At 43.3% G+C, this 27,950-nt stretch overlaps 1 non-coding gene across 1 annotated transcript; it reads left to right on the top strand.

Moving 5' to 3' along the window:
* The first annotated feature begins 27,536 nt into the window (after window positions 1–27,536).
* LOC132364199 (small nucleolar RNA SNORA62/SNORA6 family) lies at window positions 27,537–27,697 on the top strand. The gene has a single exon (XR_009502746.1). It is a non-coding gene; the product is annotated as a small nucleolar RNA SNORA62/SNORA6 family (small nucleolar RNA).
* The last annotated feature ends 253 nt before the right edge of the window (window positions 27,698–27,950 follow it).

Raw genomic sequence — 27,950 nt, 5'->3', positions numbered from 1 at the left:
ATCTTGAAAAGGAACATCTGACAGATAAACAAGGTCTTACTGTATAGCACGGGGAACTATATATATTCAATATTGTGGGATAAACCATAATGGAAAAGAATATAAAAAAGAATGTATATGGGACTTCCCTGGTGGCGCAGTGGTTAAGAATCCGCCTGCCAATGCAGGGGACATGGGTTCGAGCCCTGGTCCGGGAAGATCCCACATGCCACGGAGCAACTAAGCCCGTGCGCCACAACTACTGAGCCTGTGCTCTAGAGCCTGCGAGCCACAACTACTGAGCCCGTGTGCCACAACTACTGAAGCCCTCACGCCTAGAGCCTGTGCTCCACAAGAGAAGCCACAACAGTGAGAAGCCTGTGCACCGCAACGAAGAGTAGCCCCCGCTCATTGCAACTAGAGAAAGCCCGCGTGCAGCAACGAAGACCCAACACAGCCAAAAATAAAAATAAATAAATAAATTTATAAAAAAAAATAAAGAATGTATATATGTGTATAACTGAATCACTTTGCTGTACAGCAGAAATTAACACGACACTGTAAATCAACTTTACTTCAGTAAGAAAAAAAGAAAAGGAACATCTGATTAGAAATACGTTTCGTGTGTGAAAAGAGGAGTGTGCGATGCAAAGGGCTTCGAGTCCACGCAGGGCAGTGAGAGCTACTTAACTGGGCTGCTGTCTCTAAAGAGGAAGAAGGCAGGATTGGATTAAATGAGAGAGGGAGCCTCCCTTCCCAGTGGTGGAAGGGCACCTTGAAGCCACGTGGCCCCATCACGCTTTGTGGCCCTGTAATCAGCAAGAGAGGACATGGAGGAGGTCTGGACCTTGAAGAGTTCAATGCCATCTGCAAACTACCTCCAAACGAGAAGAATGACATGCTCAACTCAGGCACTGCTTTTAATGTACCGGGTTCAAAGGACTTTTAAAGGAGGCCTGCGCCTTTATGGGTTTAGGAAAACTGGATTCTCGGGAGCAGTGGGTTCTATTCTTGGCTCTGCTGCTTGCTATTTTGGTTGACCTGGTGTGCCATAGGAAGGGTCTGACAATCTCTTGGAGCCTACCGTTCTTGAAATTTAAGGAGAGAGCAAGGAAGCAGAGATGCAGAGACACTCATAGCATTTCTGGTTTTCTAAAAGCCTTTTAAGGAATAACTCAATGCATTTTTGCTTGCGGCTGGGGGGAGGCGGCCAGGAATGATCAACGGTACCAACAGAGTGCACGAGGAAGGCATTTGCTATTCTCTTGGCGGCCCTGTTGCAGTGGTGCCTTATTTACCATTAAATGCCCACAAATGCAGTTTACTTCATAATGTCCTTCTGACAACCAAATCTGAAGGACACGGGGGCGATAAGCACAAGGGTGCTGTGATCAGTCACAGGCAGGTGGGCCAGAATTTGGGCTAACGCATGCTTTGGTCCTGGCTTGAAGCCTTAGAGTCTGAGGCAGCGTCGGCAAACTTTCTGTAAAGAGCCAGATAGTAAATATTTTACACTGGTGGGCCAGACAGCTCTGTAGCAACCGTTCAGCTCTGGGGCTGTTGAATGAAAGCAGCCACAGACAATATGTAAAAGAACAGGTGTGCCTGTGTGCCAGTACAACTGTATTTCTAAAACCAGGCAGAGGGGGACTTCCCTGGTGGTGCAGTGGTTAAGAATCCGCCTGCCACTGCAGGGGACATGGGTTTGATCCCTGGTCCGGGAAGATCCCACATGCTGAGGAGCAACTAAGCCCGCGAGCCACAACTACTGAGCCCGCATGCTGCAACTACTGAAGCCCATGTGCTAGAGCCCGTGCTCCGCAACAAGAGAAGCCACCTCAGTGAGAAACCCGCGTACTACAATTAAGTGTAGACCCCGCTCGCTACAACTAGAGAAAGCCTGTGCAGCAACGAAGACCCATTGCAATGAAAAATAAAAAAATAAAATAAAATAAAATCAGGCAGAGGGCAGATGGTTTGCTTAGCCATGGTCCAAGAGATCAAAAAGGTGAAATCTTTATTTTCAGTGCATCTACAAGTCAGATCTACAAGTCTTTTTTTTTTTTTTTTTAATATTTTATTTATTTATTTGTTTTATTTTATTTATTTATGGCTGTGTTGGGTCTTCGTTTCTGTGTGAGGGCTTTCTCCAGTTGCGGCAAGTGGGGGCCATTCTTCATCGCGGTGCGCGGGCCTCTCACTATCGCGGCCTCTCCTGTTGCGGAGCACAGGCTCCAGACGCGCAGGCTCAGCAATTGTGGCTCACGGGCCCAGTCGCTCCGCGGCATGTGGGATCCTCCCAGACCAGGGCGCGAACCCGTGTCCCCTGCATTGGCAGGCAGATTCTCAACCACTGCGCCACCAGGGAAGCCCTACAAGTCTTTTTGATAAAAGCAGCTGCAAAGCTGCTGTCGACAGGGTGCAGGGAGGTCCCGTGTTTGGACCATGATCATCTGCTTACTGGTTGTTACAAAGAGTTTAACTTCAAATCTAGGGATTTGAATTCGGGCCCCATCACTTCCTAATTCTGTGACCTGGGCAAAGTTGTTAACTACCGTGTGGCTCAATTTCATCACCCCAAGATGGGGAGAATGATCCTCAAAATTCAGAGTTGCGGAAGAGGTTTCATGGGATGACACTGGGAAGGCACTTAGCATGATGCCTGGTACTTTAGTCTAGGTTCCCCCAATGTTGCCTCTGTAGTCTTTGGCTCAGAAAATAGGTTTTCCCCTTTCCCCTGCATAAATGAATTGGTGTTTATCAAAACGGACACGAGACAACCAGTACTTGTAACTTTTGGTCTTCTGCATCTAGGACATCTATGTTGAGTCACTACATCAATTCATGACGATAAACATTGTCCATAGGAGAAATGGCCCTAAAGAAAAGACGTGTGTCCAGAATATCACCCTTAAAACAAATTAAAATCTTAAAAAAGAATGTTTGGGAGTTAGGCTTGATGTAACTGCTATATACAGACAATTGAACTATGGGAGAAATGGAATGGACACCCTTACCCATACCAGCCCCTTGGCCAAATGGAGACTATCTATCTATCTATCTATCTATCTATCTATCTATTTATTTATGGCCGTGCCATGTGGCTTGCGGGATCTTAGTTCCCCAGCCAGGGATCGAACCCGTGCCCCCTGCAGTGGAAGAGCAGAGTCCTAACTACTGGACTGCCAGGGAATTCCCAATAGAGACTTTTACTACAGATGGTTCTCCTCCTTAAGGAGTGTGTTGTCCAAAAGAAATGAGTACTATTGACAATTTTAAGAGGAAGTCTCTCCTTTTGTTGCTTCTGAGATGGATCTAATAAAAGCATGGAGACGTTAAGAGAAAGTCAGAACTCGGAGCCTTGGGACTTCCCTGGTGGTCCAGTGGATAAGACTCCGTGCTCCCAATGCAGGGGGGCCTGGGTTCGATCCCTGGTCAGAGAACTAGATCCCGCGTGCATGCAGCAACTAAGAAATCCGCATGCTGCAACTAAGAAGCCCGCATGCTGCAACAACAACAAAAAGATCCCGCCTACCACAAAGAAGATCCTGTGTGTCGCAACTAACACCTGACGCAGCCAAAATAAATAAATAAATAAATAAAAACAAAAATCTTAAAAAAAAAAAAAAGGTGAGTCAGGCATCCACTGTCTGACTCACCTGCATTAAGGTGATGTTTTCAAACAGCAAACCACAAGCATATAGAACAAGCTTTTGGGATAAGACCAGTATGCAACACAGCAGGGGCGGGGCACAGGAATCAGGCTTAGGGACCACAGAACTGCCCCCCGTCCCCCACACCATGAGCTCCAGGTAATAAATTCCTTCTCCTCCTGCGACCAGGAACACATGTGAATGCCGCCCTCCAGAAGGGTGCTGATTACACAGAGCCGACCCAGATGAGGGAGGAGATGCTTTGTCAGATGAGAGAACTGTTGAGGGTAATAGAAAAAAGGGAGGAGGGAAAAAAGGGAAATGTTGTCTAGTACACCAAAACTTCCTAGAAGGCTGAAACATAATCTTAAACCACAAGCAAAATATTTAGATTGACTTTATGTATGACTTACCCAAATATGCCTTGTTCAGTCATTCATTAGACACATTTATTCAGTGTTACTAGGTGTCTAGCTTTGGTCTAAGCACTGGAGATGCAGTGATAAACAAGACGGGCAATCTTTGCCCTCTTTTTTTTTTTTTTTTTTTTTTGGCTGCACCGTGCGGCTTGCAGGATCTTAGTTCCCCTACCAGGGACTGAACCCGGGCCCTCAGCAGCAATCTTTGCCCTCTTGAGCTTACATTCTGGTGGGTTCAGGTTGCATCATCCTGGCCAGACCATTCTCTATGAGCAGGATCCTGATTCCTTCAAGTTTCTGCTCTCTGAAGATAGGTCATAGAATCTTCTGATCCATTACTCCAATCTGGCAACTGCAGAGTACGTGGAAAGGCAGGTGGATGCTGAAGAGAATTAATTAAAGGGATGATCTATGGCTTTTTGTATGAAGACCAGCCAGCTCAGAATAATTTACGTAGATGCTTGGGACATTCCTATAATTGAAGCACCACATCATGGGGCATTTTAAAAGGTCAGTTTTAATTTAATTTTATTTTTCCTCACGCAAACATCAGGGTGTCTTGTGCTTAAACACCGTAATTTCCCACAAACAAGCCTCTGCCTCTGCTGTGTTAAACACCACCATAATTTACTTGTTAGAATCAGGAATAATAGTTTGTCTGAGTGGTAACAAAAGCCTGGAAGGACTGACTCTTTAAGATGTGTTTAAGGAACCAGGCCAGGAGGCTGCGAGAAGTAACAAAAGACATTTGGGAGTGAAGGGGGCACTGAGAGGGAGGCTGGGTGGCTTAAATAACTTCAAGGTTGGGGGAGGTATCTTGTCAGAATCTGAGCGTTTCCAGGTCCTTAGAAATCATCTCACTGTCTTCATTTGACAGACGGGAAAATCAGTCCAGAGAGCTTACGTGAAAAGGCCACAGAGTTTGTAATGGCAGAACTTGGTACAGAACCCAGGTCTCCAGATTTTTGCTCAACGCTTATTCCACAGTTGACCTGTCTGTTACAATCATCCATTGTACTTCATATAATCCAATTGCGATAACCAGTTTCCAGAAAATTGGGCTATTTTTAGGGTCTCCAGAGAGAGCGAGAAATAATATAATATATACTTCGGGGCATAGAACATGGTTCACGAATTCAAAATTTACTTAGTGAAAAAGGAATAAATTGATCTGTCTTTTTTTTTTTTTTTTTTTAATTTTTATTTATTTATTTATTTATGGCTGTGTTGGGTCTTCGTTTCTGTGCGAGGGCTTTCTCCAGTTGCGGCAAGCGGGGGCCACTCTTCATCGCGGTGCGCGGGCCTCTCACCATCGCGGCCTCTCTTGTTGCGGAGCACAGGCTCCAGACGCACAGGCTCAGTAATTGTGGCTCACGGGCCTAGTTGCTCCGTGGCACGTGGGATCCTCCCAGACCAGGGCTCGAACCCATGTCCCCTGCATTGGCAGGCAAACTCTCAACCACTGCGCCACCAGGGAAGCCCTGATCTGTCTTTTAATTTTTGGCCCTGGTCAGTGGTTCTCAACTGGGGAGAGTTGTCTCCCAGGGGACATTTGGTTGTGACATCTTTGGGGGGTCATGTTCGCGGGATCTAGCGGGTAGAGGCTGGCTACGCTGCTAGACAGAAACATCTCACAGTGCACAGGCCGGTCCCCGCTACCACAAAGAATGATCCGGCCCCACATATCAGTAGTGCTGATGTAGAGAAACCCTGCGCTAGAAGCACAGGAAACAAAATGGGAGCTCAGATTGGAATGTGGACCCTGGTGGAGATGCTAGGCGGGCTGAAGAATTTGCCAGCAAAGGTACTGTTTCAAAAGGTAAGCATCTTTGGGCTCCTAAATCCATCACTTTCCCCATCCCGTTTATAATCCGGATGGTATTCGGGGCATTTGGGGCTGCTATGTCTTGCCCTCACTCCTTCTTCCCACTCCCAACATTTAAACACAACCCGCTCACTCCTGCCAAGGCACAAGGCGCATCGCACCCCTAGATCCTCCAGCGGGGGTGACCCCACGGTGGGCAGCTTCCCCTCCTCGTTCTGCCAGGCACTAGCTGAGCCCCTTGAGTGGGTCTCACTTCACTTTTCTGGCTTCAGTTTCCTTCCCTGTAAAAAAGAGAATAATATGCCCACCTCCTCGGGTTGTTGAAGGGCACCCCTTCACCCTACCACTCCCACCACGAAGGCCCCTGAGCGGTCACCACGGAGCCCGCCCTGTTTCCAGTTTTATGAATCTTCTTCGGCCTCTGAGGTAGGAACTGTGAACCCCCACTCTACAGATGGGGAAACTGAGTCTAGCCAGGGACCTGGAGTGCGGTCTCATAGCTTTGAAGGAAGGTGCCGGCCTGGAAGGCGGGTGTCTTCTCCAGAGTCCCCTCAGAGGGCCCTCAGCACTAAGGGGGCGCCCAGACGAGCTTCTTATCCCTGTTGGGTCCCTGTGATCCCGCTTCCCCGCTCGGCGACGCTCTCACAGATGAGGAGGAGCCAAGCCAGGGTCTGAGGAGCCCAAGGTCGGTGCGGCCTCCGCAGCGCAACGCCCGTCCTCAGGCGCATGCGCGAGCGCCAGTGCGCCGGGGCCTTCGGGAGGCTGGCCACGTGTCCCAGGCTCTGCTCTGACGCCCGCTCGGTTGTCAGGGCAACCGGGACGGGGCGGGCCGAGAACTTGAAGGCCTAGGCTTCCTTTGTTCGTTCACAGCCTTTTAGCTCAACTTGATGACGCTTCTCCGAGTTGTTCTGTGTTGTCCCTTCGTTCATTTACTTTCCGATTGGACAGAAGCTGATTTTCTATCCCCATGACCATTAAATGACAACCACGGGCGGGCAGATCCCGGCCAAGATCAGGTGCTGGTGGGGACCACTTTGAAGATCTCCCTGTGTCCATCCGGTTCACACCCACGTGCCATTTTTTTCTTTCCTCTTTTGCTTTTGAGTACTCTATAATTTATTACCGATATCTATAATTCATCTGACTTCTCCGGCCAGATCCTGCTAAGACCAAATCACGAATCTGAATTTTGTAGAGATGACTCATTGGTGACTAATTCCATTAGGAAAGCATTCTCTGCAAAGGAATTCGCAGCAGGATTTCTTTAAATAGAAAACTTCCTCAGTGCACTCAAAACGATTCACTTTATATAAAATTCATTTAAATACAAGATCCCACCCCCCTTTTTCTGCGTATAGATATAAACTGCTGTGTATGGCTCTTCATGTTGTGCCTGGCTGAGAGGCTGGAAAGGGGGCTGAAATCCAGCCTAGGCTGTGTTCCCCAAGTTGAAGGACAGTGCATCTTATTCTAATTCTGTTAAAATGGATGCCTTTTTCATGGAAACTTTGCATGAAGTTTGCATCCGCGCCAGCTACCTTCCTGCACATAATAATTTTACCGTAATTAGTTGCATGGCTTTTAGCTTTATGGAATGTTTATAACAAGCTTTTATAGTACGTCATTCCATTTCATTCGCCACAGACTTTGTGTGGACTCAAGTCTTTGATTAAAATTAAACAGGGGCAAATAATGTCATGTAGGATTGGGTATTAATTCTTTTCTGTGCTCCATCAGGTCATCCAGGAACCCAGATTCCTTCCATCTTGTTGCTATTCCAGCTCCTAGGGTTTGTCCTCAGATACACAGTAGGAGCTGGCTTGCCTCTATATCCAAGTTCCCAGCAGAAGGGGGAGGAGGAAGTCTAAGGCGAGCAGTTTTGTGTTTAAGGAGATGACCTCCAAATTGCTCTGATGTTTGCTTGAATCCCATTGGGATTCAGCGTAGTCACATGGCCACACCTGGCAGCAAGGGTTCCTGGGAAATGTAGTTTCTAGCTGGGGGCCATGTGTACCCCTACAATTCAGGAGGTTGTATTACTTAACGGAATAAAGAGAGAGTGGATGCGGGGGATTTTTTTTTTTTTTTTAAGTTGTGAACCTCTTGAGGGTAAGGACTGGCTCATCAAATTTTTTGAATAAATAAGCAGACATATGGTAAATGTTTTGTTTTTGGTTGATGGAGAAGGGTCCTGTTATATTTGATAAGCAGCATTGCATAGTAGAGAAGCAGGGATTCCAATCCTCCCTGTGCCACTTACTGACTGTATGACCTTGACCAAATTATATCATTTCCTAGCCTCAGTTATTCTAAGTGTATAAAGTATCCTTTATAATATCCTTTATAATAAACCAGTAATAGTAACTAAACTGTTTTCCTTGAGTTATGTGAGCTGATCTAGCAAATTATTGAACCCAGAGAGGGGATCGTGTGAGCCCCTGATGTATAGATGGTTGGTCATAAGTACAGGAGGCCCAGGATTTGTGATTGGCACATGAGATGGGGGACAGTCTTGTGGAACTGAGCCCTTAACTTTTGGCATCTGGCATGAACTCTGAGTAGTTAGTGTCAGAACTGAATTGAATTGTTGGACACCCAGTTGGTGTCCAGAGAGTTGGAAAGTAGGTTATTGGTGTGGAAAAAATACACTTGGTGTCAAAAGTGTAGGTAAAAACATCTCAGCAGTGACCTTATTTGGAAATACGGTCTCTGTAGATATAATCACGTTAAGAAGAGGTCATTAAGAGGGCTCTATTCCAATATGACTGGTGTCCTTATAAGAAGAGGGCACTGCAGAGAGAAACAGAAGAAGGCCACGTGAAGACAGAGGCAGAGACTGAAATGTTGCTGTCACAGGCCAAAGAAGTATGGCCATGCCAACACCTTGATTTTGGACTCTTGGCCACCAGAACTATGAGAGAATAAATGGTGTCTTAAGCCACCCAGTTTGTGGCAGTTTGTTAGAGCAGCCCTAGGAAACTAATACAATAGCAGAGCAAGGGAATGAAAGTACCTGGGTCCCGAGTGATCAAACAGAGAGCAGCTGCCATGCACAACAGGACCACTTACCTGAGGACAGTTACCTGAATAAGGTTCATACTTCTGCATTCATTATACTGGTACATTTTTGGGTGTCTGTTATAGCAACTTAGCTCTTTTTTACCCTGTTAATGATCTTTACAACATGGAACACTGAAGTTTCTTTCTTCCAGAAGCTGCTCTTTCACTTTCCTCCTCCTTCCTTTTTTTCTCATTCCATCTGTTTTAGAAAGCTAACTTTTTCCTGTCTTGGAATATCCCTTGTTTACTACTCTAGTTTTGTGACTGACTGCTTTTGAGTGTTGCTTTCGAGGGAGAATTGTAGAAGTTGTGAGAGATGTATGTGACAAACTTGGCATTCTGTAACACCAACCAGATTACCAGGTTTTTTTTTTTTTTGGAAGGTTTTGGAGAAAACAGCATGAATCAACCAAATTATTTGTAAGTAAAATTAGAGTAGTTTCAAGCTGTCACTTTTCTCTGCCCTACACACGTTATTTGAATAAGTTGGCAGGAGAATGGTGTTTGAGTTTGTGTTAGGGAATCATGGGGATACAAACCTGGGTTTAAATTAGTGAAATTTAAAGTGGAAAATACTTTAATTCTTAGAGACAGTATAGTGTAGTCATCAAGAGGGCAGACTCTGGTGCTGGGCTGTCTGGTTGATGCCTTATCTCAACCATTTCCTGGCTGTTAGACCTTGGGAGAACACCTTAATTTCTGTGCCTCATTTTCCTCATCTGTTAAACGGGTGATTGTCCTAGTTTGGGTCCCCTTGAGATAAGGACTTGGGATCAGGTTGTTTATTTGGGAGGCATCAAAGAAAAATGGCACTGGACAGTGTTAAACAAGCAAGGAAGATTTCATTCAAGACTATGGAAGTAGGGGAGAGAGACTGACCTCAACTCCTAATACAGCAGTGGCAGCTGGGAGGTTATAGCCAATGGGTAGCGTGGGGGAATCAGTGGATGGAGAGTTACTAAGAGGAACTTGGTTATGTGTCAAGTGTGGGGAGATTCTTGCTCAACTGGGCTCAGCAGGACAAGGACAAGGGCTGGCCAGAGAGAGCTCAGAGGAGCCTGACTAAAGTTTGGCCAGAGAGAGGGGTCCTTGTCAGAGGTGACCCCAGGGAGTAGGAGTGAGAGAGCTGGGAGACTGTGACCAACAAGGGGGAAAAGCCAAGATAAGGTGTGTTATTGCGGTCACTGCCGTGGGCCACAGGGTAAAGATTCCTCCTAGCAATGTCTGTTGGAAAGCTGGAGGCAGGAACATTTATCCACTGGATCAGGTTCTTCATCGGCTGAAGGTCAAAACCTGAAGTCTTTCTTTTTAAACTTTTTATTTTGAAATGATTTTATTTTTTTTAATTTTTAAAAATTTATTTATTTTTATTTTTTTATTTTATTTTATTTATTTATTTTTTTTAATAAATTTATTTATTTATTTATTATTTTTGGCTGTGTTGGGTCTTCGTTTCTGTGCGAGGGCTTTCTCTAGTTGCGGCGAGCGGGGGCCACTCTTCATCGCGGTGCGCGGGCCTCTCACTATCGCGGCCTCTCTTGTTGCGGAGCACAGGCTCCAGACGCGCAGGCTCAGTAGTTTTAGCTCACGGGCTTAGTTGCTCCGCGGCATGTGGGATCTTCCCAGACCAGGGCTCGAACCTGTGTCCCCTGAATTGGCAGGCGGATTCTCAACCACTGCGCCACCGGGGAAGCCCTATTTATTTTTATTTTTGGCTGCGTTGGGTCTTTGTTGCTGCACGCGGGCTTTCTCTAGTTGCGGCGAGCAGGAGCTACTCTTCGTTGAGGTGCATGGGCTTCTCATTGCAGTGGCTTCTCTTGTTGCGGAGCACGGGCTCTAGGCGCGCGGGCTTCAGTAGTTGTGGCACGCAGTCTCAGTAGTTGTGGCTTGCAGGCTCTAGAGCGCAGGCTCAGTAGTTGTGGCGCACGGGCCTAGTTGCTCTGTGGCACGTGGGATCTTCCTGGACCAGGGCTGGAACCCATGTCCCCTGCATTGGCAGGCGGATTCTTAACCACTACACCACCAGGGAAGCCCTGAAATGATTTTAGATTTACAGGAAAGTTACCAGGAGAGTACAGAGAGTTCTTATATACTTAACTCCGCTTCCCTGAATGTTAACATCTTATATAACCAGAGATTTATCAAAACTAAGAAATCAACATTAGTAGAATACTATTAACTCAGCTACAGCCTTTCTTAGGAATTCACCAGGTTTTCCACTAGTGAAAGCTTTATCTGGACCAGGAACCCATCCACGACAGCACATTTCATTTAGTGTCACATCTCCTTTGTCTCTTCCAGTCTGTGACAGTTCCTCAGTCTTTCCTTATCTTTCATGATCTTAACATTTTTGAAGCATTCTGGCCAGGTATTTTGTAGAATGTCCCTCCTGATATTTTCTCAGAATGAGGTTATGCATTTTTAAAAATTTTATTTTACAAGTGCTTGTAGAAATAGGATTATAGTTCTACACCCAGAAAATCAGTTAAAAGTATTATGGTAAAGAATGGCCATCACCAAAAAAATCTACAAATAATAAATGCTGGAGAGGGTGTGGAGAAAAGGGAACCCTCTTGCACTGTTGGTGAGGATGTAAATTGGTGCAGCCACTATGGAGAAGAGTATGGAGGTTCCTTAAAAAACTAAAACTAGGGGCTTCCATGGTGGGCCAGTGGTTAAGACTCCACACTTCCACTGCAGGAGGCACGAGTTCGATCCCTGGTTGGGGAACTAAGATCCCGTGGGCAGCCAAAAACCAAAAAACAACCCCCCCTACGAAACCTAGAGTTACCATATGATCCAGCAATCCCACTCTTGGGTATATACCCAGAAAAGATGAAAACTCTAATTTGAAAAGATACATGCACCCCAATGTTCATAGTAGCATTATTTACAATAGCCAAGACATGGAAGTAACCTAAATGTCCATCAACAGATGAATGGATAAAGAATATGTGGTATATATACATAATGGAATACTACTCAGCCATAAAAAAGAAGGAAATAATGCCATTTGCTGCAACATGGGTGGAACTAGAGATTATCATACTAAGTGAAGTAAGTCAGACAGAGAAAGACAAATGTCATATAATATCACTTATATGTGGAATCTAAAAAATGATACAATAGACTCACAGGCAAAGAAAACAAACTTAAGTTACCAAGGGGGAAGGCGGGGGGAGGGAGGGATAAATTAAGAGTTTTGGATTAACAGATACACACTACTATATGTAAAAGAGATAAACAACAAGGACCTACTGTGTAGCGCAGGGAACTATATTCAATATCTTGTAATAACCTATAATGGAAAAGAATCTGAAAAAGAATATATAAATATAAATATATATACCTATATATATTTATATCTGAATAACTTTGCTGTACACCTGAAACTAATACAACTCTGTAAATCAACTATACTTCAATTAAAAAAAACACTGTGGTAAAATAGGTATAGCATAAAATTTGCCATTTTAACCATTTTAAGTGCTCAGTTTAGTGGCATTAAATACACTCACACTGGGAGTTCCCTGGTCATCTAGTGGTTCGGATTTGCTGCTTTCACTGCTGTGGCCCGGGTTCAATCCCTGATCGGGGAACTGAGATCCCACAAGCCTGCAGCACGGCTGAAAAACAACAAACAAACAAACAAACAAAACCCTCAGAAAACAACAACAAAAAACCCCACTCACATTGTTGTGCAGGCATCATCACCAACCATCTCCAGAGCTCTTTTCATCATCAAACTGAAACTCTGTCCCCAGTAAATACTAACTGCCCATTCCCCTCTTCTACAACCTCTGGCAACCATCATCTACTTTTTGTCTCTATGGATTTGACTATTCTAGGTATGAGGTTATGCATTGCTGGCCGGAATTCATAGAAGTGATGTTGTATTGTCTTTGTTTTAAGTCTGTTTGGACTGCAATAACAAAACACCATAGATGGGGTGGCTTAAGCAACAAACAGTTATTTCTTACAGCTCTGGAGGCTGGGAAGACCAAGAACAAGGGACGGGCAGATTTGCCATCTGGTGAGGGCTTCCTGGTTCATAGACGGCATCTTCTTGCTTTGTCTCCAGGTAGCACAAGGGTTGAGGGAATGATCTGGGGTCTGTTTTATAAGGGCATTAATTCCATTCACGAGGGCTCCATCCTCATGACCTAATCACCTCCCAAAGGCCCCACCTCTTTTTTTAAAAAAAATACATTTATTTATTTATTTATTTATTTTTGGCTGTGTTGGGTCTTCGTTGCTGTGTGTGGTCTTTCTCTAGTCGCAGACAGCGGGGGCTACTCTTCGTTGCGGTGCGCGGGCTTCTCATTGTGGAGCACGGGCTCTAGGCGCATGGGCTTCAGTAGTGTCACACTGGCTCAGTAGTTGTGGCTCACGGGCTCTAGAGCACAGGCTCAGTAGTTGTGGCGCACGGGCTTAGCTGCTTCGCGGTACGTGGGATCTTCCAGACCAGGGCTCGAACCCGTGTGCCCTGAGTTGGCAGATGGATTCTTAACCACCGCGCCACCAGGGAAGCCCAAGGCCCCACCTCTTAATACCATTACATGGGCACTTAGACTTTTAACACCTGAAATTTGGAAGGACACAGACTTTAAGTTTATGGCAGTCCTTTTGATTATATCCTGTTAGGGAACATGTGATGTGGTATGTTGATGTTAACCGTGACAAGCTGCACCCCAGGGGTCTTCAAGCCCACACTTTTCTCCAACCTGCAGGGTTGGAGAAGGCTGGATTAAGTGAAAAGATGTGTGGCATAGTCTTGAGATCGGACACAATCAGCAAGAGGTCACGTGAAGCTGGCAGGAACTGTCCCCTGAGGCTGAAAGCAGAAGGGGCTGAAAGAAAGGGACGTGTAGCACTAGAGGGTCTACTGCACAAAGGATGACAAGACAGCCCATCAGCTCCCAAGAGTATGCTCAAGAGAAAATAGATTAGGGCTTCCCTGGTGGCACAGTGGTTGAGAATCTGCCTGCTAATGCAGGGGACACGGGTTCGAGCCCTGGTCTGGGAAGATCCCACATGCCGCGGAGCAACTAGGCCCGTGAGCCACAACTACTGAGTCTGCGCGTCTGGAGCTTGTGCTCCGCAACAAGAGAGGCCGCGATAGTGAGAGGCCCGCGCACAGCGATGAAGAGTGGCCCCCGCTTGCCGCAACTAGAGAAAGCCCTTGCACCGAAACGAAGACCCAGCACAACCAAAAATAAATTAAAAAAAAAAATAAAGGAATTCCTTTAAAAAAAAAAAAAGAGTAAATAGATTAATATGGTGCTTGGTACATAGCAAGCTCACCAAGGGTTTTAGCTACTACTACAAGATGCCAAATCTGGGGCAGTATCTGTACGAGACTGTCAAACTGTGGACCCCACCAGCTTGCCCAGTGGCAGCACCTTCATTTCTTGGCATTTCCTAAGACCAAGAAGCTAAGCGTCCCAGTAGCACTGAGACCAAACATTTTGTGTCTCTCAAGAAATATTTCAGAAACCGACAGAAGTAAAATGACTGAAGCTGGAGGACTTAGGTAACTTCAGCATCTGCTCCTGCCTTGTAGTAAGTCTATTCTCCATACAGCAGCCAGAGGGAGCCTTTGTTTTTCCTTTTAGCAAAGTTTTCACATTTGTCTATCACTTATTTTTTTGCTTTAAAAAATTGAAGCGAAGTTCACAAAACATAAAGTTAACCATTTAAATATGAACAATTCAGTGGCGTTTAGTACATTCACAGGGTTGTGCAATTGTAGGCAGATAAGGTAGGGGTCCCCAGAGAAAGAGAACCAGACATGGCTTTCTTTTCTTTTGTTTTCTGTTTTGGTTGCATCTCCCGGCATGTGGGATCTTAGTTCCCCAACCAGGGATCGAACCTGCGCCCCCTGCATTGGAAATGCGGAGTCTTAACTACTGGACTGCCTGGGAAGTCCCAGGCATGGCTTTTTTTTTTTTTTTTTTTTTTAAATATTTATTTATTTGGCTGCTCCAGGTCTTAATTGCGGCATGTGGGATCTTTAGTTGTGGCATGTGGGATCTAGTTCCCTGCCAGGGATCAAACCAGGGGCCCCCGGCATTGGGAGTGCAGAGTCTTAACCACTGGACCACCAGGGAAGTGCCCAGGACAGGCTTTCTTGACGTAAGTGAAGCCATTTCTGGCCTAAGCCATTTTGTGATCTAAACCTGGATGCAATGCTTGCCCTTGAACAGGTCTCAGTAATCAGTGATCTTCAGGGAAGTGAGGGAATGCAGGAACACGGGAAAAGCAGTCAAGAAACAATAGTTCGATGATAAAACAGAGCCCTAGTTCCTCCTCGAGGGTATACATAAAAACCTGATACATGTCTTTGAGTTCTGCAGGAACTAAGGCCCCCACCCAGGTGGAAGATGGCATGATGATGTTGACCCTCAAGACTCAGTCAACTAAAGCTTGGACTCTGTCGACCTTTGCTCCAATTCTATGCTGAGTTCTCCTCTGCTTAAGCCCCTTCATGAATATGCATGTACCCTTAGCTTAAAACTTCCCCAATATTGCTGTTTGGGGAGACATTGCTTTGGGAAATATCCCCGGTGTTCCCCTTACTTGCTGCAGGTAATAAATCCTTCCTTCTCCTGATCTTTGGCTTGGTTGTGCCTTTTGGCTCGATATCCACCAAGAGGCAAACTCAGTTTTTGGGTAACACAACCATCACCTCTATCTAATTCCAGAACATTTTCATCACTCTAAAGGAAATTCTGTACTCAGTAATCATGAATTGAATGTAATAGCCAGAACCCCCATAGTATTGGGGCTACTTGGAAGGTTTTTTTTATGCCTTGTGTGAGGCTGCATCCTTTGTCATGCCCTTATATTACTCAACTTTGCTTTTTTGCTTGCACTTCTCATTTAGGTGCAAGCTGAGTAAACAATCAATTAAATCACTCACTGATTTGGTTGTGGACAATCATTTATTTTGTGTCAGGTGCTGGACCAGATGGTGAAGCTACAGGGATGGAAAAACTTGCCCTTGTCTCAAGGTAGTTACACTTGGTAGAGGAGATGAAGCAATTCAGGCATGGTAAATATCAGAGGTTCGCAAACTATGGCCCCAGGGCCAAATCTGGCCCTCCACCTGTGTTTGTAAGTAAAGTTTTATTGGAACACAGACATGCCCATTTGTTTACCTATTGTCTATGGTTACTTTCATGCTACAAGGGCAGAGCTGAGTCATTTCGAAAGAGACCATTTGACCAGAAAAGCTGAAAATATTTACTTCCTGGTCCTTTAAGGCTCATCAACCCTTGGTATATATAATTATAGCAAATTTAAAGTGTGGACAGAGAGCCTTGGAAACTGAAGAAGAGCAGTTAGCTGGGGGTGGGAACAGTTGCAGTGGTAGGAAAGGCGTGCTGGTGCTAAAACTTAGATCCATAAATGGATACATCTTAAGCATACAGCTCAATGAATTTTTACATTTGTATACACCCAAGTAACCACTACTAGCTTCCAGAGGTAGGACATTTCCAGCTTCTCGGAGGCTCTCAAAATCACTGGTGTAAAGGACACTGTGTCATTAAGTCGCTTCATCCAGCTTTTCATTTGCACTCTTCTGCTATGTCCTTCCAACTTGCTCGCCTCACTGCTGCCTGGAACTCCGCGGATGCTTCGGATCGCATGTGTCTGCAAGGCTTGGAGTCCCTGTGGTTCTCACCAGTTGGTCTTCGAACTGCATTACCCATTCTGGCGCATGACACCCACAGGAGGGTACAGGAAATCTGTCGCCGCACCCAGATATTAGACGTTGTCTCAGAAAGAGTTCTTTTATTTACCCTTTCCTTCTAATTTGCTCCACGAATGTGAATTTATTCACAAATCCTACCTGGATTTTGATTATTTATTTTTTTCTAACATTTGGAAAGAATGTCAGCCTTACAAAAAAAGTTGCCAAAATAGCAGAAGAAATTCCATTCCTAGGTATACACCTCAAGGAACTGGAAAGAGGTATTTTGGAAGCAAAAACTTGTACACAAATGTTCATAGCAGCATTACTCATAATTGCCGAAAGGAGGGAACTACCCAAATATGCATCAATGGGTAAATAGATGAACGTTGTATATCCACACAATGGAAAATTATTCAGCCATAAAAAGGAATGAAGCACTGTCTTGTGTAGGGAATGCTTTGAGATTTTGCAAATATCCTATTTCTCATCAAACTTTTGACCACTAATTTTAGTATCTAATGATGGTTCTTGCCTGAAACAATTATTATTGCCTCCCTGGATTAAAAAAATTGTGGCAACATAGGCATAACATAAAATATATCATTTAAGCCATTTTTAGGTATATAGTTCAGTGACATTAAGTACACTCCATCCCCATCACCACCATCACATGCAACCATCACTGCTATCTATCTCCAGAACCCTTTCATCCTCCCAAGCTGAAGCACTGTACTCATGAAACAGTAACTTCCTATTTCCCCTCCCCTCAGCCCCTGGCGGCCACCATTTTATTTTCTGTCTCTATGAACTTGACTATTCTAGGGACCTCATATAAGTGGAATCATGCAACATTTGTTCTTTTGTATCTGGCTTATTTTGCTTAGCATAATGTACCTGGAGTTTTAAGATGAGAAACTGTATTTTTATTCCCTCTCTTAGAATGAGCACAGGTGTTATGGGTTGGTCCCTAGGTATGAACTCATATCAGGAGGGTTTACCAAGTTTTTTCATGTCTTTTTAGCAACTCTGCTCTTTTGAATATCTCCAATGCCTTTACCCACAAGTTGGAAGAAGAGAAATAAGACAGGTAGAGATAGAGGGAAACATATTTATTTACTTTCTCTATAACTTTTAATTAACTATTTTCAGAATAGAACTAAATACTTCTCCTTTGGCCTTGGGATGAATTAGTGATTTGAAATGGCTTTCTTTTCCCCAAATCCCAATTCTTCTTCTTTTTTTTGTCTCACTGTGACTGTAATTTGTGGTCTGTCTGTAGCATTTGACATTATGACCACTCTTTGTCTTTAAACGTGTTCTCTGCCATTGTGTCTTAGTTTTGTTTTTCTGATAGTTTATTTGGAAAGTGGCTTCAGGAAGTAGTAGCAGAGAAGCTGGGAGAGGGAGACAAGGAAGAAGGGAACCCCAATAAAGGCTGCATTGTTGAGCTGGTTATCACTGCGGGCACATGGTGAAGAATACACCTCAATGTGGGCCCTGTGTAGGAGGGAGTTTGGGACATTCACCCACTGACTCCCTTTCTCCATGGGCTCAGAGTTTCCTCCTGGGGGCTTGATCTCCCCTGTACTCCTGGGCTGCACCTGCATGCAGAGGAGACTTCTGTAGCTTCAGAAAATCTCTGAGGCAGCAAAAGGAGTTATCATGGACTGTACTTGAGGTGGGAGGCATTGTGGATGCACAGAACTTATGTCGCTTCTGTGTTGAAATCAGAGGTGGGCTAAGGGCATGGGACATGGGGCAAAGAAGTGTCTGCCTTGGGTTTTCAATTATCTGTACAAGGTTGAGTAGTGTCCCCTCAAAAGTCATGTCCACCTGGAACCTCAGAATGTGACCTTATTTGGAAATAAAGTCTTTGCAATGTAATTAGTTAAGTTGAAGTCATCCTGTATTAGGACAGGCTTCGTATTAGGGTTCTCCAGTGAAACAGAACCAATAGAACTTCTGTCTGTCATCTATCTATGTATCTGTGTGTCTATCCGTGTATCTATTTCCATTTATTTCAGTCCTTATAAAATTCTCTTAATGGAAAAAAATTTCAATTCCCTGGAAGACTATAAAAGGCACCTGGAACAGTTCTTTGCTCAAAAAGATAAAAAGTTTTGGGAAGATGGAATTTTGAAGTTGTCTGAAAAATGGCAGAAGGTAGTGGAACAAAATGGTGTATACATTGTTCAATAAAGTTCTTGGTGACTTATTTTTCCTTAAAAACCGAAGGAACTTTTTGGCCAACCCAATATTTATCTATGTATCTATCTGTGTATCTATTTATCTATGTAGCTATCTGTATATCTATATCTCTATCTATCTACCTCCATCTCCATTTCTTTCTCTATATAGCTACATACATCTATATCTATATATATCTAGGAAGAGATTTCCTCCTCCTCCCCCTCCCTCCTCCCCTCCCCTCCCCCCCACCCTCCCCTTCCCCCCTCCCACAGGTACACTCTCACAGGTACATCCAGAAATAAGGTTTAACCAGTCATCTGGGCATCCTGTGGCCCAGTCAAGTTGACCCATAAAATTAATCATCACAGCCCCAGTGACTGGTATCCTTATGAGAAGGCCATTGAAGGCACAGAGAGACACAGTGGAAGATGGCCATGGGAAGAAGAAGGCAGAAATGAGAGTGATGTTGCTACAAGCTAAGGATCACCAAAGATTGCCAGCAACCACCAGAAGCTAGGAAGAGGCAAGGAAGGATTCTTCCCAGAGCTTTCAGGAGGACCATGGCTCTGCCAACACCTTAATTTTAGACCTCTGGATGCCATAACTGTGAGACAATAAATTCTGTTTTTTTAAAGTCACCTACATTACTGTACTTTGTTATGGCAGCTCTAGGAAACTAATACACCCTCTTCTCCTTTTCTAGACATTCCTTTCCAATCTCCTTCATGGTCACCACACTCTTTAATCCATAGATGGGTCCCCCTTCCCCTTGGATTTCTGTCCTTATTCCTCTTTTTCTCTCTACTATCACTGACCCTTCTCACCCACACAAGTGCCTTAGCTAGAAACAACATGCTTTCTCTTCTGCAGCCCCAGAACTCTCCCCTAAGTTCCAGAATCATATTTCCTGCTGAAGATGAGATATCTTCACTGGAATGTTTAAATTAAAAAAAATTAAGATACAATTGACATATAACGTTAGTTTCAGGTATACAACATACTGATTTGATATTTGTATATATTGTGAAATGATTGCCACAATAAGTCTAGTTATCATTCACCACCATACACAGTTACAGAATTTTTTTTCCTTGTGATGAGAACTTTTAAGATGTACTCTCTTAGCAACTTTCAAACATACAATACAGTGTTATTAACTATAGTCACCATGCTGTATATTATATCCCCATGTCTTATGTATATTATAACTAGAAGTTTGTACCTTTTGACCCCTTCATCCATTTTGTCCACCCCTGCCACCTCTGGTAACCACCAATCTGTTCTCTGTTTCTATGAACGCATTTTTTTTTTTAAGATTGCACATATGATTTTGACTTTCATCATGCCCAGAGATGATTCTGGTATTTCACTAACCAAACCTTCTCACTCCAGCACTCCCTTCTCCATCTGCCTGTCAGACCACTGAAGATGGGAATGTCCTCCTGGACTCTCCTCTCTCTTTTCATTTCTCACAATGAACCAGTCACTCATCACTTTGGATTATACCCTGTATCTGACTCTCACATTTGACTCTTTAGAATATCAGCTCCATGAGTGCAGGGAATTTTGCCTCTTTTGCTCACTGCTGTATCCTCAAGGCCTAGCGCAAAATCTGGCACACAGTGGGTGCTAAATGAATGCCTGATGAGTGAATGGACCTTCACTGCTAATGCCTTAGTTCAGATTTTTGTAACTCATATGGGTACTGTCAAAGAGAGGTAGAGCCAGACACTAGTTAAAAGCAGTAAAGATAGATTTTATTTAGTACTATGGCAACAGGGAAAAAGAGACTTCAGTATAGAACTGGGCTCAAGTCCAAATGCGGCAAAGACTCATAGCCAACAAGCAGAGTGAGAGGGTCAGCGGAGACCTCAAAGTTAGGGGGATTCTTGCCAAACTGACTTAACAGGACTCTTGCTGAAGGCAGGCCACAGTGATCAGATATCACCTTAGGGGATGACTTAGCGGGATTCTTTGCTTGGACTGTTTTAGGCAGGCTGAGGACAGGGCCCAAGGATGAGGCCTTGTTGAAAAGAGGGCTCAGAAGAACCTATCCAACATTTGCTTAAGGAAAGAGTTTTTGTCAGTGCTTCAGTGGCCTCTCAACTGAATTTATTTTAACTTCCTGTCTCCTCTCCAATCCCCCATACTATAGATTGATCTTTCTGAGGTGCAAATCTGATCACATCAACTCCCTACTTAACCAGGCTTGAAACTCTGAAGATTTTGAGATAAAACTTCAATTTAAATGCCTCAGCAAGACTTTCTCTCTTCCTTCCTTCCTTCCTTCCTTTCTTCCTTCCTTCCTTCCTTCCTCCTTCCCTCCCTCCCTCTCTCTCTCTCTTCCTCTCTCTTCTTTCTTTCTTTATTTCTTTCTTTCTTTCTTTCTTTCTTTCTTTCTTTCTTTCTTTCTTTCTTTCTTTCTAGTGTAGTTGATCTACAATGTTTCAGGTGTATAGCAACGTAATTTGGAGAGATATATATATTCTTTTTCAGATTCTTTTCCATTATAAGTTATTACAAGATATTGAATGTAGTTCCCTGTGCTATCCAGTAGGTCCTTGTTTTTTTTTTTTATCTATTTTGTTTTATTTTATTTTTCTAAAATAAATTTATATATAAATATTTATTTATGGCTGCATTGGGTCTTTGATGCTGCGCGTGGGCTTTCTCTAGTTGCGGTGAGTGGGGGTTACTCTTCGTTGCAGTGCGCGGGCTTCTCATTGTGGTGGCTTCTCTTGTTGTGGAGCATGGGCTCTAGGCGAGCAGGCTTCAGTAGTTGCAGCATGCGGGCTCAGTAGTTGTGGCGTGTGGGCTCTAGGGCACGTGGGCTTCAGTAGTTGTGCCACACAGGCTTAGTTGCTCTGTGGCATGTGGGATCTTCCCAGACCAGGGATCGAACCCATGTCCCCTGCATTGGCAGTCAGATTCTTAACCACTGTGCCACAAGGGAAGTCCCAAATACTGTCTTGTTGTTGTTGTTCTTCTTTTGACCATGCTGCACTTCTGTTTTGTAAATACGTTCATTTGTATCATTTCTTTAAGATTCCACATATAAGTGATATCATATGATATTTGTCTTTCTCTTTCTGACTTATTTCACTTAGTATGATAATCTCTAGTTCCATCCATGTTGCTGCAAATGGCATTATTTCCTTCTTTTTTTATGGCTGAGTAATAATCTATGGTGTGTGTGTGTATATACATATATGTGAGATATATATATGTGTGTATATATATATGTGATATATATATATATCACATTTTCTGTACCCATTCATCTCTTAGCAATACCTTTCTTGATTGGGTCTGGATTAGCTCTTCAACTTCATTTCCTGCTGCCACTCATGCCTACCCTATGGGCCAGCCACACCGAAATCTGTGCTGTGTTTTTCATGGCTGTGGGCCTTTACACAACTTTTTCATCAGTCTTGACTGTCTCTTAGTCATCTATGTAATTCCTTTTGTATTCAATGCTCAGTTCAAGCATCACTTCTTTCCAGAAGTTTTTTTCTTATCCTCTGAGTTAGGCCCCTCCCACCTCTGTGAATTAATAGTACTTATCACAATGTTGTAATCATTAGCTTTCTCCTCTAAGGGCAGTATAGCAAAGTGGCTAAGAACCTAGACTCCAGAGTCAGTCTGCCTGAATTTGAATCCTGCTTTTGTTTCTCATTAGCTATTTACATAAACTCTGTGACTCTGTTTACATACATCTAAAAAAGGAGAAAATAATAGTATCTTCCTCCTATTACACTTATAAGGTTTTAATAAATTTATATAAATATATAAATATCTTTAGATATAATATAAATATATGAATATATATTCTTCATAAGGTATTTATTTATTTATTTAAAATATTTATTTATTTAATTAATTTATTTGGCTGGGCTGGGTCTTAGTTGCGGCACATGGGATCTTCATTGCAGTATGTGGGATCTTTAGTTGCGGCATGCAGGATCTTTTAGTGGTGGCATGCAGGATCTTTAGTTGTAGCATGTGGGATCTTTTAGTTGCAGCATGTGGGATCTTTTAGTTGCAACATGTGGGATCTTTAGTTGTGGCATGTGAACTCTTAGTTGCAACATGTGGGATCTAGTTCTCTGACCAGGGATCAAACCCAGGCCCCCTGTTTTGGGATCGAAGACTCTTAGCCACTGGACCACCTGGGAAGTCCCTCTAAGGTATTTAGAATACACTGTAGATGCTAGTTATTGTAGTAGTCAGCTATTGCTGCATAAGAAAAGAACCCCCCCAATACTCAGTATCTTGAAACGACAATGTTTTAAGCTTTCTTCCTTTGAAATATAGGCATTCAAAGCTAATTTCTCTCTAATCACTGCTTTAGCAGCATCCCACAGCTTTTTACATGTTACATTTTCATTATCATACAGTTAAAAATATTTTCTAATTTCCACTGTGATTTTTTTTCCTTTGGTCTATAGGTTATTTAGAGCTATGTGGTTAAATTTCCAAACAATTGGGACTTTTCTAGTTATCTTTCTGTTGTTGATTTCCAGTTTAATTCCACCGTGGTCATACTCTGTATGATTTCAGTCTTTCAAAATTTATTGAGACTTGCTTTCCAGCCTAGCATATGGGCTACTTTGGTGAATGTTCCAAAAGTAACTATCTTTTAATCTTGCCTACACATCTGAGGGTTGACTGGGACTTGGCTGACGCATGTGAGGATCAGCTGGCCTGCCTTGATTCATGCATGAGCTTCTCTGTAGATTGCATCCAGGTCCACTTCTACTCTCTATGTGTTTATTCTGGGGCCTCATCCAAAGAAGTAGCTGTTCCCAGGGGGAAGCTCTCTGCCTGGTAATGACAGAGACAAGAGGGCAAGTGGAAACACATGAGGTCTTTTGAGGTCTAGGCTTGTAAATGACATAGTGATTCTTCCACTACATTCCATTGACCAAAGCAGGTCATATGACCCAGTATCAACGTGTATTAACTATGTCTTCTTTTTTTTTTTTCTGTATTCTGATGCTTTGACATCTGGGGTCTTGCTGACCCTGCAGATACTGCCCCTCCTAGGGTTAGTCATTTCCTAGAGATAATAAACAACTTGCCTATGACTGTACCTTTCCTGTGCAAACCAAGCAATCCTGAGTTCACACTCCAACCACCTCTTTTATTGGGCTCTTGCACTCAGGGCCACTATCCACCTGACCTAATCAACTCAAGCTCAGGTATTGGACAACTTGGGGCAGCACCTATATCCAGGGACTGCTGAAAGTACTCAAACTAGCCAATCCTGAGTCTTTTTACCCAGCCTCACCTGTTTCCTCCTAAGGGAAACACAATAAAGTCTCCTACCCACACTTCCCCTTCCCTCTTCCTCTGGCTGACCCTGGTGCATCCATGTGTGGCCTCACATGGCTTGGCATGAACGCCTCCTTCTGGGAACTTGGAGTAATAAACTATCTTTTCGATGGAAATCATCTCCTGATCTATTGGTCTTACTGTAAGTCAAGCTTTCTAAAATACATTTTTATTTTATTATATTTATTTTGCCTCGCTGGGCAGCTTGCGGGATCTTAGTTCCTTGACCAGGGATCAAACCTGGGACCATGGCGGTGAAAGCACGGGGTCCTAACCACTGAACCGCCAGGGAATTCCCCCTAAAATACACTATTTTAAAACACAAGGGGCAGGGATTCTACCTCTAGGGAGAATGACAGTAAAGTCCCATGGTGCAGGGTATGGTTTGAGGAGGGGTAAAGAAATGGGACCAGTAATTCAATCTACCACACTTGTTACTACTTCTCTTTGTTACTATTTACTCTTGTTACTACTTCTCTTGTACTCCTCACTGTACTACAAGCTTCCAAGGGCAGGAACTGGCAGAATCGTCTGTTTTCCAAAGCTTAGCATAGCACCTAGAACGTAAGCACTCCATGAATGTATATCAAACAAATCAATTAATAATAGGAAGCCCAACTATTCTGGCACCCTGATAGACTTGGATAAGGTGGTGTTGCTCCCCAGACAGCTGAGAAACTGTCCTGGTTCCACAGCTGGGCACTTTGACCCAGATTTGGAAAGAGAGGAAAAGGGTATGTTTTCATGTATAGCTTCCACGCTCTCTCATTTTCTCAAAATCTCTGCTTGACATTCAATCACTGTGGGATGTCGAGGTCCCCACGCGGCATTTGTCTGACATGCTGTGAAAGGGCGTTTTGAACATCTTTATTTCGGGATTTTGACAGCATCGCCTTCACACCCATCAACTCCCTCCTCTCAATCTGTTCCCACAAGGGCAGAGACGTTTCTACTTATCTTTGTGTTGACCGGGAGTTGCAGATGCCTATTTTGTCTTGCAGATATTTTGTCTTTTTTTTCTCACCAGCTTCAAAATATTCTAACAACCCACATTCCAAGATTCGCATCTATCCTAAGGTTCCCTGGCCCTGAAATGGTTTATGCAAATCTTGAAAGCATTCCTACTTTCAGAGGAGAAAAATGGCTCTTTAATCTGGACAACACAATGTTGCTGGTGGGTAGAGATGGAAAATGTAGATCATCCATGGCAAATGTGTATTGATAACCAAATATTTTCTGAAAATCTCCAATATTCTTCCTCTATTTCCTTTATTAAACTCTAACTTGGGGGGCATTTTGATACCCAGATTCTATACTTGAATTAATTAAAATTTTGGCAATAGACTAGGTAACTTGTTCTTCTAACATTTTATTTTGAAAATGTTCAAACCTATAGAAAAATTACAAGAACAGTACAATGAACATCCACAAACCCTTCACCTAGACTCTCCAATTATTAACATTTTCCATGTTATTTTCATCTCCCTATGTCTCTATCCGTCTTTAGTGGTATATGTATATACATTTACACACATATTATTTTTCACAGTTTCATTGACATATAACATTGTATAAGTTTCAGGTGTACAACATGATTTGATATATGTATATATATATTTTTATTTTATTTTTTATTTTTTTTATTTTTTTAGATAGTAGTCATCTTTTCTTTTTTAAATTTATTTATTTATTTATTTATTTATTTATTTTTGTCTGTGTTGGGTCTTCGTTTCTGTGCGAGGGCTTTCTCTAGTTGTGGCAGGCGGGGGCCACTCTTCATCGCGGTGCGCGGGCCTCTCGCTGTCGCGGCCTCTCTTGTTGCAGAACACAGGCTCCAGACGCGCACGCTCAGTAGTTGTGCCTCACGGGCCCAGTTGCTCCGCGGCATGTGGGATCTTCCCAGACCAGGGCTCGAACCCGTGTCCCCTGCATTGGCAGGCGGATTCTCAACCACTGCGCCACCAGGGAAGCCCTATATATTTTTAATTTTTTTGAAGTATAGTTGATTTACAATGTCATGTTAGTTTCAGGTGTACAGCATAGTGATTCAGTTATACATATATACATATTTATGTATACACACATATATGTATAATATTTTTCAGATTCTTTTCCCTTATAGGTTGTTACAAAATATTGAGTATAGTTCCCTGTGCTAGACAGTAGGTCCTTGTTTGTTGACATATGTATGTATTGTGAAATGATTACCATAGTAAGTTTAGTTAACATTCATCATTGCACATAGTTCAAAAATCTTTTTCTTATGAAGAGAACTTTTAAGATCTGCTCCCTAAGATTTTTTTTTTTTTACTTAAAATTAAAAAAAAAATCAGCTTTAACTTCTTCACATCTCATTTTCTGTAATATGTAGTGAGGAGGGAGGGACAGCTCCTACCTCACAAGATTGTTGTAAGGATTGAACAAAATAACCCACAGAAAAGGCTTTGTCTAGTGTCTGGCATACAGTGTGTGCTCACCAAATATTATAATCATTCCCCATACCCCATCACAGTGTCTTGCAAGTAGTAAATCCCTCAATTGTTAAATGACAAATAAAATCAAGAATTTCAATAGAATATTTTAATATATGTTAACACTGATAGTGGTCCCAGGTTATCAATAGGACAGACCATTACCAGGGACATAAGCTCTTTTTTTTTTAATTAATTTTTATTGGAGTATGGTTGCTTTACAATGTTGTGCTAGTTTCTTGCTGTACAGTAAAGTGATCAGTCATATGTATACATATATCCACTCTACTCCCTTAGATCTTATTTTCAAATATATAATACAGTATTGTTAACTTTAGTCACCACACTGTACGTGACCCTGATTCTTTTGAACAGTGCAGGTTGAGTACTTTGTAGAATGCCCCTCAGTTTGGCTTTGTCTGATGTTTCCTCCTGATTAATGCTATTTTGGTGCGAAAGTTGTGGAAGTGGTGCTGTGTTCACCTCTGGGCATGGCTGGGGACTTTTTGGCTCTAGTGTGCACTTGGATTTTGTCTCACATGGATAAAAAGAAAATGGTGCTAGTTTAACAACGAACCCGAAGAGCACTATCTGGGAAGTTTATTGGATTGTGGGTTTGGTAATCTGCGAGGAACGTTTAACCCAGTGATTCTCGACCTGGGGTGCCTTTTCTCCTTGGAGAGTTTGACAAAGCTGGAGACATTTTTAATTGTTGTGAATGGGGTCAGAGGGGGCTACTGCCATCTAGTGGGTGGAGGCCAGGGATGCTTGTGAACTTCCTATAATGCGCAGGACGGCCCCCACTGCAAAGAAGGATCTGGACCCAACTGTGCAGAGGTTGAGAAACCCTGGTCTCTGTTTACATGAAACCTACAGAGCTGTCATGCCCCCAGAAAGGCCCAAGTGTTGGTACTATTCCATGAGATTCAGGTTTAGTAAAAATACAGCCACTGGCCGATGAACTCACAAGTGTAGGTAGTGTTCTACATGAGGGGCAAGTTTTTCGCCAACACCACAAGGGTCTCTGGCTCAATGAGTGGAGTTTGATAGTAATACTTGCTACAAATGTATGGTTTTAATGTACGAAAGCTTTAAGGAGAGATGAAAACATTTTAAAGATGGCCTGTGTTTTCTTCTGCTTTTCTCCATGATTTCTTCATCTTGGACCTCTCAGGCATTATTTGGCCTTTCTGTTTTCAGACTAACTTGATGTATCCTGCTGTACGATCCTAAAAAGGGAGCTCACTCAGTGGGTCTGAGTTGGTGGATGCTTACCTGGGAAGTTCTGCGCACGCGTGGCACCATCTCCCGTGAACACCC

This window comes from Balaenoptera ricei, chromosome 3, assembly GCF_028023285.1.
Source record: "Balaenoptera ricei isolate mBalRic1 chromosome 3, mBalRic1.hap2, whole genome shotgun sequence".
NCBI lineage: Eukaryota > Metazoa > Chordata > Mammalia > Artiodactyla > Balaenopteridae > Balaenoptera > Balaenoptera ricei.
The sequence above is the reverse complement of the archived record's forward strand: the minus strand, read 5'-3'. Positions and strand labels throughout refer to the sequence as shown.